The following is a 13,675-nucleotide window of genomic DNA, read 5'->3' on the forward strand; positions in this document are numbered from 1 at the left end:
CGCTGTTTTCCCATCTATTTCCCATGAAGTGATGGGACTGGATACCATGATCTTAGTTTTCTGAATGTTGAGCTTGAAGCCAACTTTTTCACTCTCCTCTTTCACTTTCATCAAGAGCCTCTTTAGTTTTTTGCTTTCTGCCATAATGGTGACGTCATCTGCATATCTGAGGATATTGATATTTCTCCCAGCAACCTTGATTCCAGCATGGCTGGAATCCAGCCAAGCGTTTCTCAGGATGTACTCTGCATGTAAGTTAAATAAGCAGGGTGACAATATACAGCCTTGACGTACTCCTTTCCCGATTCGGAACCAGTCTGTTGTTCCATGTCCAGTTCTAACTGTTGCTTCCTGACCTGCATACAGATTTCTCAAGAGGCAGGTCAGGTGGTCTGGTATTCCCATCTCTTTCAGAATTTTCCACAGTTTATTGTGATCCACACAGTCAAAGGCTTTGGCATAGTCAATAAAGCAGAAATAGATGTTTTTCTGGAACTCTCCTGCTTTTTTGATGATACAACGGATATTGGCCATTTGATCTCTGGTTCCTCTGCCTTCTCTAACACCAGCTTGAACAGTAGAAGTTCACGGTTCACGTATTGCCGAAGCCTGGCTTGGAGAATTTTAAACATTACTTAACTAGTGTGTGAGATGAGGTGCAATTGTGTGGTAGTTTGAGTATTTATTGGCATTGCCTTTCTTTGGGATTGGAATGAAAACTGACCTTTTCCAGTCCTGTGGCCACTGCTGAGTTTTCCAAATTTGCTGGCATATTGAGTGCAACACTTTCACAGCATCATCTTTTAAGATTTGAAATAGTTCAACTGGAATTCCATCACCTCCACTAGCTTTGTTCGTAGTGATGCTTCCTAAGGCCCAGTTGGCTTCATATTCCAGAATGTCTGGCTCTAGGTGAGTGATCACACCATTGTGATATTCTGGGTCGTGATGATCTTTTTTGTACAGTTGGAAACAAACAGAGATCATTCTGTCGTTTTTGAGATTGCACCCAAGTACTGCATTTCGGAATCTGTTTTTGACTGTGATGGCCATTCCATTTCTTCTAAGGGATTCCTGCCCACAGTAGTAGATATAATGGTCACCTGAGTTAAAGTCACCCATTCCAGTCCATTTTAGTTAGCTGATTCCTAGGATGTCGATGTTCACTCTTGCCAACTCCTGTTTGACCACTTCCAATTTGCCTTGATTCATGGACCTAACATTCCAGGTTCCTATGCAATATTGCTCTTTACAGCATCGGACCTTGTTTCTGTCACTAGTCACATCCACAACTGGGTGCTATTACAGATGAATAAATTAAAATCTGAATCTTACAAATGCTAAGAAAGTTGTATTTCTACCGACAGAACACATGAATGCTTAACACATTTGTCATGTGAAAACCCCCATTTATAAACCAGGGGTTTGGAAAATTTTTCTGTGAAGGACCAGATGAGAAATATTTTAATTTTTGTGAGCCATATTGCTTCTCAAACAAGTATTCATAATGCACTGCAAAAGCAGTTAGAAAAATAGGTAAACAAATGGATATGTCAGAGTTTCAATAAAGCTTTATTTATAAAAGCAGACCAAATCATTCAGAAGTGGCCAGATCTGGCCTGGGTAGTTGCAAGCCTCTGCTAACATGTAATACTACATGGACTTGATTTCAAATGACTTTGGTGGATGACTAAATTCTGTTCCAGAGTATAAGGAAATTAAATGCAAGATATTTTTCAGGCCATTCACACCTATATAGAACTTCACCAAGATGGAGTCAAGCTCTACTGAGTCGTTTTTCTTCAAAATGAGTTAAATTGAAAAACCTTTTCCATGCACAACTTGACACAGTTTATCATAACAAAACCTCTGTTCTATATTTAGCCTCTTTCTGCCAAGGAAGTCAATCTTTTTAAAAACAGTATCTCATTAATCCTGCCTACAACCCTGTGAGGGTGCAAGATGACAAGTATTAAGACATGTTCAATCTTTTAGATTCATTTCAAAAGTTGAAAGAAGCTGAAGAACAAGTGTTGGCTGGGCTTCCCAGGTGGCCTTAGTGGTAAAGAACCTGCCTTGCCAATGCAGAAGACATAAGAGACAGTGGGTTCCCTCCCTGGGTTGGGAAGATCCCTTGGAGGAAAGCGTGTCAATCTACTCCAGTATTCTTGACTGGAGAATTCCATGGACAGAGGAGCCTGGTGGGCTGCAGTCCATAGGGTTGCAAATAGTTGGAAATGACTGAAGTGACTTAGCATGCACGCATGTCCTCATAGTTACCCAGTATCCTTAAAACACGTATTTTGAGTCTTTCAAGAAGCATGCTGTTTCTCAGATGGGTGCTTCTGGGAAAAGGAATCCAGCACCAGAAAATCCATTTTCCTAAAATGTCCTTAGTTGGGGGTGTATCTCCTCCCACAAGGATTTGATTTCCATAGAGTTTTTCATCACTTTTTGTATTATCAAGATGCTCTCTTTTGCAAACCAGCTATTTTTCATTTTTTCTTCTGGCTGATGATGGTATTTCAGTTGTGGGAAAAGTAATCCAGAAAAGTAAAATAATATCTTGGGTCTCTATGTAATATATAAAAAATTCATATGTATGTATAGCCATTGTATATATTACACACACACACGCATTAATGTATATATGTATATAGATGTGTGTGTGCCTAGTAGTAATATACAGAAAAAAAATGGCAACTCACTCCAGTATTCTTGCCTGGGAAACCCCATGGACAGAGGAGCCTGGTGGGCTACAGTCCAGGGGGTCACAAAGAATTGGACACTACTCAGTGACTGACACACACAATAGTAATATAGTGCCTGGTAATAATTTAGATATAAGATAAGGCAAGAAAATTACCTTTTAAGTCAACATGATAATCACCATAAATATGATGCCAAAATGGTCCATCTTAATACCTACCTTCTTCAGGCCATGCCCCTGCTCCTGCACCTATAAGGAGTCCATATTAATCCTTTTGAAGTCCAGCTATTCTGACCTGGCCTTTGAGCTTTCAGCAACTCAACTAATGCCTGCATGCCACAGCTAAGACCTGACACAGCCAAAATAAATAATTTTTTTTAAATATAAAATTTACAATTTCCAAAGATATGTAGAAAGCAAGACAAATAAATAAACCCAAAAGAATAAGGAAGGTTAGCTTCAAAGAAGAAAAGATGTGATCAGAAGGGTAGAAGAACAAGAAAGGTATGTTTTCCTGGAAGTCATGAGCAGTTGTAAGAAGAGTGGTTTCATAAGCATTGTTACATGCTGTATATTAATGGTTTTGAAAACTAAGAGATTATTGTGATGTTTAGAAAAGGTATGAAGAGATCCAAGTTTCTAGGATTCCAACATGAATAGATAAAAAAGTGGAAGAAAGGTTAGATAAAAAGTGGAAGGTTACATTAATTTTTATTCGTTCATTCAATTAATGTTATTGAACACATATATGAAGTACATGATAGAGGATGATAGAATGGCATGTAAAAATGAACCATAGATGAATCCTGACATCAATGTGTATCAAAAAATGTGACTGTCCAACACTGTATCAAGGCCTGAGCTAGGCACTGGGGATTCATAGGAGAGCATAGCTTTCTTTAGTCACATATTCATTGATTCAAAAACATTATGGTGTCCTAGAAGATATGAGAGACAAATAAAACAAGATCCTTATCTCAGTGGAGTTACATTCTCATAATGAAGCAGGCAAGTGGATAAAAACAATTAAGATTCAACACAATGCTCCAATTATAACACACAGGAAATGTTATGGGGCATAATAGGGGAATTAATTTTATTTTTCAAAGGATACTAAGTTTAAAAAATTCTGTTTGGAGTTCAAGCATGATGAAAAAGAATATAGAATTATGGAATTATGAAAAATGAGTATTAAAAGACTTTTTGTTTGTGTGTTTGTTCATAAGATGAAATGACCTAAGCACAATTGTAAGCTCTAAGAATAGATCCAGAGGACACAGCAGAGATCCAAAAGAATTGAAGTTATAAGTGAAGTAATTAATTATTTAATATAACTTATCTGAGACTGATATGATCAGCTTTGAATTTAAATGTTTATAATTGAAATAATTGTTAAAATGTGATTCTAAAGATATACTAATGAAACAATATGTTTATGATTTACTTATTGTGTAGAGAAAGCTCTAAACAACATTTTAGATATCAAATTTGGATATTTAACCTTTTTAATAAATGGGGAATTTTGAGCTATCACACGGGGGCACTGTCTCCCAGACAACAGTTTAGTGTCAATAGTGTCACCATTTTCAGCTTTACAACAGTGTTAGTGTCATTATTTGAAAAGTGTACGCATTTTATTTCTGTTCTTTCATAAAGATGAGTTTTCAATAGAGAAGTGAAGGTAATGATACAAGTATAAAGCAAGTATTTCTTACAAAATTAAGAACATTGATTAATAGAGATAAAAATCAACAGACAGAAAAAAATGGGGACAATTTCTAACCTCAATTAGAAACTCTCCAAAATAAGGTTCATTAATTGGGTATTTAATTATGAGGAATGAAGACAACATTTTAAAGTGTGTGCAAAATATCTGAAATGCATGATTGGTTTATATTTAAAAGGCACGTGTTTAGGGAACTTTATAATGACTTTTTAATTTTCTGGAAAAAGAATCTTTCCTCTACATGTAAATTTTCTCCTTTGTATATTAAATGTCTGTAAATGTATTCAGAATGCATTTGACATTGACTTAAGGAACTGCTTTTATTGTATATTAATTGCTGTTTCCAAAAGTAATATTCCAAGGAACAATTGTTCCTTCAGTTTACAAATAGATGTTCTGTAAAAGTGCTTTATTTTCAATTAAATTGAGAGAGTGTTGGGTTATTCCCAGCTAAAAAGGATTTTTTTTAATGCAAGGCTGCTCAGGACTTTTACTATGCAAATATGTGTTTATATTCTCCAAGAAGAGGGTATGGTAAACAATGTTCCCCAAACAAATTGGACCACAGGATCCTTTTTCTTTTTTCCATTATACACTGGTCAACATTCACCAGAGCTAGTATTCCTCAAAGCATGGCTTGAAAGGCCCTGCACATTCTTTGGTAGAATTCCTATGACCAGAATGATACTCAACAGACAGAGAACTCATGAGATTTAGAGATGGAAGTAATCTTAGTTGTTGTTCAGTCTCTCAGTCGTGTCAGACTTTTTGTGACCCCATGAACTGCAGCACGTCGGGCTTCCCTGTTCTTCACTATATTTGGCAGTTTGCTCAAACTCATGTCCATTGAGTCGGTGATGCTGTCCAGCCACCTTATGCTCTGTTGCCCCTTCTCCTCTTGCCCTCAATCTTCCCCAGCATCAGGGAATCCTAGAGGCCACTTATTACAACCTCCATGCCAAGATCATCTCAATAGCACTCCTGGCAGGTGGACATCCAGGTCTTATTTTAAATCTCTATTACACGATACTACATTCTGTTCTACCGATTCTTAGTAAATTCTTCCATTTTTAGGCCCACATGTAACTCACTGGTCCCCATTCTGTTTGCTCCCTCTTCTTCATGACAGTTCCTCAAATATTTGAAGGCAGCTTCATGTCCTCTACCGCATCCTCTCTTCTAGGTAAGCAGACCCGGTTCTTTTCAAAGTTAATTTTTATTCGAACATAGTTATGTTACAATATTGTATTAGTTTTTACTGTACAGCAAAGTGAATCAGCTGTATGAATATGTACGTCCCCTCTTCTTTGGATTTCCTTCCTATCTAGGTCACCACAGAGCACTGAGTAGAGTTCCCTGAGCTAAACAGTAAGTTCTCATTAGTCATCTATTTTATACATAGTATGAATCATTGTTTATATGTCAATCCCAGTTTCCAGATTCATCCTACCCTCTCTTTCCCCACTTGCTAAGTAGATCTCGTTCTTACAAACCTGCCAAAAAGACATAATCAGACTCCTCCTTATATCAGCTGCCCTTCCCTGTGTGCACTAGAACTGAACTGAACACAATTGTTCAACTCTTCCTACTAAAGTCTGGACATTCTTCAATGTTAATTCTTATCCAGGCTGAGTTTATTTTCATAGAAGTATTTTGTTTGCTGCTGTCAAACTTGCTTTTGGTTAAGGAAAAGTAAAAGATTTTCCTATCTGTGCTTACACAGTGAAATTTCTGCTGGTTTGTGGGTAATCCTTTCTCATTGTAGTCAAGGGAATCCCGTTTTATAAATTACTTTAAAATGCAACTTTCCATCCCTCTACAATGACTGAATTATTTGTGAATTGCAAAAAGACAGGCACATACATGTGTATATATGTATATCTAAAAAAGCTGGAGAAAGCTGGAGACTTCCCCGGAAATCCAGTGGTTAAGACTCCATGCTTCCACTGCAGGGGCAGTGGGGGGGATTAGGGCACATGTTCAATCCTTGGTTGGGGAAATAATATCAAGCATGCTATTTGGCCAAAAAAAAAAAAGAAAACTAAATGTCTTTATCAGAATAAAAATGAAAATACAACATAATATCAACTTAAAAATTATATAGGGAAAGTAACAAAAATAAATAAATACAAAATTAAAAAGCTGATTTTTGGTGCTAAATTATTTGCCAACTTTGTGCTTGTAAAACAAAAAGTATATATTTTACATATGCATAGGTATATACTTGTGCATATATATGTTTGTACATGTATACATACATATTTTGAATTCAAAAAGAAAGTGAAGAAATAAATATTTAAATAAAGAGGTTCCTATTGTTAAAACAGGACTCAAGTTCTAAATTGCAATTTGATTTTCCCTTTCTCTCTTCAGTTCAGTTCAGTTGCTCAGTCGTGTCTGACTCTTTGCGACCCCATGAATCGCAGCATGCCAGGCCTCCTTGTCCATCACCAACTCCCGGAGTCTATCCAGACTCATGTCCATCAAGTCAGTGATGCCATCCAGCCATCTCATCCTCTGTTGTCCCCTTCTCCTCCTGCCCCCAATCCTTCCCAGCATCAGGGTCTTTTCCAATGAGTCAACTCTTCGCATGAGGTGGCCAAAGTATTGGAGTTTGCCCCCACCTAAAAGAAGTCTGAATTTTCATTCACTACTAGGAGAACAACAGTCAGGGCTATCGATGGAAACTGTAGAGTGTTATTTATAAGACTTAAGGGATAAAAAAAAAGAAATTACTTTAGATGAGGGCTAACCTATTTGCAAAAGCTACAAAAATTTACTCAATATTATATCACCAAATAATTATTTCTTCTATGTCCTTATAAATCCTCCTTTTGGAAGAAAAAAAAAAGCTAATGAGATTGTGGTGTTGCAGGAGTCATGCCGAAACAATGTAGGTAAACGTGCAGAGAAATTAGTTCTGAAGTGTGGGATAATTGTAGAAAGCCCTGGGCAAAAAGCAAAACATAAATGTGCAGGAGTCATAGCACACAGTGTCTTCACTTGTCTTTGTTAGCGCAAGTGAAAAGGTTAATGCCGTTCAGTTCCATCAACACAAAGTGAAGAACTGTGGCACCTTTTGAATTCTAGAGTTACCCACAGTGCAACTGATTTAATTCCTGTGAGAATGTTACTATTTACAAGTTTGCTAGGGAATATGGCTGTCAATTAACCATGTGCTCCATTTACATTCTCTCCTTTTATTTGTTGTTATAAAGAAATGGTTTTAAAAATCATTATCGTGTTATTTGAAGCTATCGTTTGATTGGAAGGAAAATTGTCAGATGCATGCAAGCCCAAAGCAATAACAGCTAGGCTCAAGTTCATCGAGTATTACATTCTCACGTGCATTCTTGAGATCTAAAACTGCAGGTACTCTTTGGCATTTTCGAGTTTTCTGCCCCAATATATTGCAGCCAGTGATTGCATTTGCGAGCTCTCAATATCCTGGTATAACTTGCCCTTTTAAAGTATCAAAATACCAATAAGTGTAAGTTTGTGTGTGCATCTGCAATGTTATCTCAGACATCTAGCCATCAAGCAACATCTCTGTTCATCCTTCTGCCTTCAGCTTTGTGTCCCTACACCCTTCCCCTTTGCTGAATGTCACCCACTCCATTCCCAAGCTCCTATCCACATACCCTCCTCATCCCTTGTTACTCTTCAGTTCCTGTCACTACCATCCTCCACATCTCCATGTTGCTCCTCTTCTCTCATTCAACCAAAGGTTCAGCTCAGAACTGGAAAGAAAATACCAAGGTGCTCTTAGACATAAAGGGGGGATCACACCAGGAATTAGGTGGAGGACAGTGTCATCCTCTTTCCTGGCTGATTGTTGTGAGATATACACTACCCCAGCTTAAAGCCAGAGGCAGTGGACCTGAATGTTTCATTAAAAAGGCTCTATAGGACTTGGACATGGTTGAAGTTGACCCTGACCAGTAACATCCGTGGGGTCATTCTGAGAACATCACTCAATGGAGGAGAGTGAAGGCAAAAGAAACAGCTGTTCTGCTGGGGGTGGGGATGGGGGATGGATTGGGACACTGGGATTGACATGTATACACTATTGATACCATGTGTAATTTAGATAGGGCTTCCCAAGTGGCTCAGTGTTAAAGAATCTGCCTGCAATGCAGGAGATGCGGGTTCGATCCCTTGGTTGGAAAGATCCCCTGGAGAAGGAAATGGCAACCCACTCCAGTATTCCTGCCTAGGAAATCCCATGGACAGGGGAACCTAGTTACAGTCTAGGGGGTCCCAAAAGAGTCAGACTCAACTTAGCGACTAAACAACAGCAACAGTGATTATAAAATACATAACTAACAAGAACCTGCTGTACAGCCGGAGCACAGAGCTCTGTGGTGACCTAAATGGGAAGGAAATCCAAAAAAGAGGGGATAGATGTGTATGTATAGCTGATTCACTTTGCTGTACAGCAGAGGCTAACACAACACTGTAAAGCAAATATACTCCAGTAAAAAACAATTTGAAAAAGAAGTAAAATAAAATGAGGCAGCATGTTCAGTATGTGCCAAAAGTTTATATTGAAATAATCATGTATCTTTACCACATATTTTTATATCTTTACTTTGTTCCCTGAGGCTTTGTAATACATTCACACATTTTAAATTTAAAATTTATGTAACAATTTAGTTTCATTATGTTTTAAGATTTATGAATTTTAAACACTTATAGAAAATACTGTTATTCATTCTGCTATTTTGTTTTAATATCAATATGCAAAAATATCCAAATATTGTCATTTGCTTTGGTTTGTGCCATTAATTTAAAGACTGTGGTGTGGTCTCTGTTTGCAATAAATTTGACTTTCATTCTCATTGTAACAGCCACCTAACTAACCACCAAATTCTGGTCTCTTCTACATTTCTTGTTGATCTTTCACTCACCAAATGATCTTTAGTTCTTCTTGTCCATCCCTTTGAACATGTTGCTCTGCTTCTCTCCAAATTCCTGCAATCTTCAGTTGAAATGTAATCTTATATTAGAATATAGAGGCTATTAACCTATATTACTCTTTCTGGTATTGTGTAAGAAATGCAGATTAATTACCAGGTATTTTCTTGGGGAGAGTAATGTCCAGAGTGTATTTTTCTTCCTTAGTATGTAAAGAGTCTTACAAGGAAGAGGTATGTGTGTATATATGTATGTAATTGTATGTATATGTGTGTGTGCTCAGTCGTTTCTGACTCTTTGCGACCGCCAAGGACTGTAGCCTACCAAGCTTCTCTGTCCATGAAATTTTTCAGGCAAGACTATTGGAGTGGGTTCCCATTTCCTGCTCCAAGGGATCTTCCTGACCCAGAGATCAAACCTGCGTCTCTTATGCCTCCTGAATTGGCAGGCAGATTCTTTACCACTGTACCACCTGGGAAGCCTGTGTATGTGTGTACATATATGTGTATGTGTGTACATATATGTGTATGTTCTGTGCTGTGCTTAGTCACTCAGTCATGTCCAACTTTTTGAAATCCCATGTACTGTAGCCCACCAGGCTCCTCTTTCCATGGGGATTCTCCAGGCAAGAATACTGTGGTGGGTTGCCATGCCCTCCTTCAGGGGGTCTTCCCAACCCAGGGATTGAACCCAGGCAGGTCTCCCTCATTGCAGGTGGATTCTTTACCATCTGAGCCACCAGGGAAGCCCAAGAATACTGGAGTGGGTAGCCTATCCCTTCTCCAGGGGATCTTCCCAATCCAGGAATCAAACTGGGGTCTCCTGCATTGCAGGTGGATTCTTTACCAACTGAGCTACCAGGGAAGCCCATACATGTGTGTGTGTGTGTGTGTGGGTGTGTATCTTTGGAGAAGGAAACGGCAACCCACTCCAGTACTCTTGCCTGGAAAATTCCATGGATGGGGGAGCCTGGTAGGCTGCAGCCCATGGGGTCGCAAAGAGTCAGACACGACTGAGTGACTTCACTTTCTTTCTTTCTATAGTTCCTTCTGGAGAAGGAAATGGCAACTCACTCCAGTGTTCTTGCCTGGAGAATCCCATGGACTGAGGGGCCTTGTGGGCTACAGTCTATGGGGTTGCAAAGAGTTGAACATGATTAAGCAACACACATACACACATATGTATCTTTGATATTATAAGTTAACATATATATTTGTAGTTTAATTCTAATCATATGCTATTTTGATATTTTTCATTATTAAATTTATTTCTATAATATTTATGAGTATAGGGGCTTGTTTCATATAACAGCTATTCCCCTGAATGCCAGAAGGAAAAATGTCCTGGAAACTCAGTATTGCAAATGACTAGTGTATTTACACTAGGTTGCCATTATATGAATCATAGTTTAGATGTACTCTGACAAACGTATCACAAAAATTTTTTTCTGAATGAATTAATCAGTTGTAACTTGGAGGCTGTCATCTAGAGGAAATCTCAACAGAATGTACTGTAGTAAACCTATGTGTATATACCTGCTGATGAGAAAGAGAAAAACATGGGGGAGACATGAAGGGTTGTTATTGTTTTATTTGCATCAATGAACAAGAGACAGCAAGATGATGCCTAGAAGATATACCTTTCAGGCTCTGGGGGAACAACAATTACCCCATATTCCCTTTAACAGACATCTCAGCAGAATCGCCTTGATACTTGGTCCATTCTTTTACATTCTTGAGCTCTGCCAGTTCATGGTTCCTTTAATCTTCTTCACAATTTTCTGTACTATAGGTGAGACAATGTTTTAGAATTACTTATGGAAAAAGCAAAAACTGAAGTGGGTTGGCAAGAAAAAGACTAAAAGAGTGGGGACTGTGATGAGATCACTTTTTCACACTTTCTCTATAATTCTCAAGTGGAATCTATTTATTCTGAAGTTTGGGAAGCCAGGAAATTCTCCCTGGGGTTTCAATGCCCTGGAGCGTTGTTGATGCTTTCTAATAAGAATTCTGATTCAACTGTGATTGAGAAAACTTGAAAGCCTTTTGTTCCATCATTAATACGATAAGAAATACTGAAGAGGTTTATAGGGATACTGTCTTAGAGACTCAGGAGGAGATGAAAGGAATGGTCTGGATCTTTATTACTATAAGAAATATTAGATCAATTCCAGAAAAATAACGATCCAATCAAAAAATGGGCCAAAGAACTAAACAGACATTTCTCCAAAGAAAAGATACAGATGGCTAACAATCACATGAAAAGATGCTCAACATCACTCATTATCAGAGAAATGCAAATCAAAACCACAATGAGGTACCATTTCACACCAGTCAGAATGGCTGCTATCCAAAAGTCTACAAGCAATAAATGCTGGAGAGGGTGTGGAGAAAAGGGAACCCTCTTACACTGTTGGTGGGAATGCAAACTAGTACAGCCGCTATGGAGAACAGTGTGGAGATTCCTTAAAAAACTGGAAATAGAACTGCCATATGACCCAGCAATCCCACTGCTGGGCATACACACCAAGGAAACCAGAATTGAAAGAGACATGTTGTACCCCAATGTTCATCGCAGCACTGTTTACAATAGCCAAGACATGGAAGCAACCTACATGTCCATCAGCAGATGAATGGATAAGAAAGCTGTGGTACATATACACAATGGAATATTACTCAGCTATTAAGAAGAATGCATTTGAATCAGTTCTAATGAGGAGCCTATTATACAGAGTGAAGTAAGTCAGAAAGAAAACACCAATACAGTATATTAACACATAATTTAGAAAAATGGTAATGATGACCCTATATGCGAGACAGCAAAAGAGACACAGATGTAAAGAACAGACTTTTGGACTCTGTGGGAGAAGGCATGGGTGGGATAATTTGAGAGAATAGCATTGAAACATGTACATTATCATATGTGAAATAGATTGCCAGTCCAGGTTTGATGCATGAGACAGGGTGCTCAGGGCTGGTGCACTGGGATGACCCTGAGGGATGGGATGGGGAGGGAGGTGGGAGGGGGGTTCAAGATGGGGAACATATGCACACCCATGGCTGATTCATGTCAATGTATGGCAAAAACCACTACAATATTGTAAAGTAATTAGCCTCCAATTAAAATAATTAAAAAAAGAAATACTATGTTATTGAAAAATAAATTAAAGTTACATTTGATTCTTTTTCTCAAATGAATTAATAATATTCCAGTGGAAACTGACCTCCATCATTTGCAGGTTAACACAACCACATCATCTTCATGGTCAAGAGATAAGGTTCCAACCACATCATCTTCATGGTCCAGAGATAAGGTTCTACACCATTCCATGTTCGATGCATGAGACAAGGGCTCAGGGCCGGGGCAATGGGATGACCCAGAGGGATGGGATGGGGAGGGAGGTGGGGGGGGGGTCCAGGAAGGGGAACACATGTAAACCCATGGCTGATTCATGTCAATGTATGGCAAAAACTATTACAATATTATAAAGTAATTAGCCCCCAACTAAAATAAATAAATTTATTTAAAAAAAAAAAGAGAGATAAGTTTCTAGAAGCATCTTTCTGGATTCACATCCTTGTGCCACTACTTTCTAGTCGTGTAACCTGGGGCCAATTACCTCTCTGAACCTCAGTTTTTTTCATCTATTAACATATAATGGAGATAGAAATAGTTAACTACCTCTTAGGTCTATTATAAAGATTAAGAAAGTCAACACCTATTGTGTACTTATAGTAGGGTCTGGGACAGAATTAATTACACAAAGAATGTTCATCACAATTTTCTTCATTCATAGATAATGAATAATTCAGTGATAACATATATTATCTCCCCATGGGACGGGCATAAAATAAGTGTTGGTACCACACTATAATCTCCAACATGTAACTTCTCTGAACGTCAATTCATGTTTGGACAGGGTTGGGATGGTGAAATAAAGAGAACATTCATTTCATTAGTATATTTTGAATAGTAAATATATAATCACTTTCTTCTAGATTATTTTAATGTTTTGAAACTTTTTTCCACAGGAATCTGGTCCATTTTTGAGATTAGGATACATAAAAGGTCACATTTATTTTGATTATGTGCATGTAGCCTAAGTCTCTTAGGCTTAATAGTCCTTTTGTCAAGCACCAAAGTTTAAGAGACTGACTTTTCAGATATGGAACATATATGATCCATCATGAACATAACTGGAGCAAATACAGGGACAGCAGCAGGTCATGCAGAGGATGTCATGGAGAAAAGGAGTCATATCAATTCTGGGCGAATACAGAAGGAAAGGTTTAATGAAGAGTATCAGGTGCGCTTGAAGAGAT

This window comes from Giraffa tippelskirchi, chromosome 4 (genome assembly GCF_054371585.1).
Source record: "Giraffa tippelskirchi isolate mGirTip1 chromosome 4, T2T-mGirTip1v1.2.pri, whole genome shotgun sequence".
NCBI lineage: Eukaryota > Metazoa > Chordata > Mammalia > Artiodactyla > Giraffidae > Giraffa > Giraffa tippelskirchi.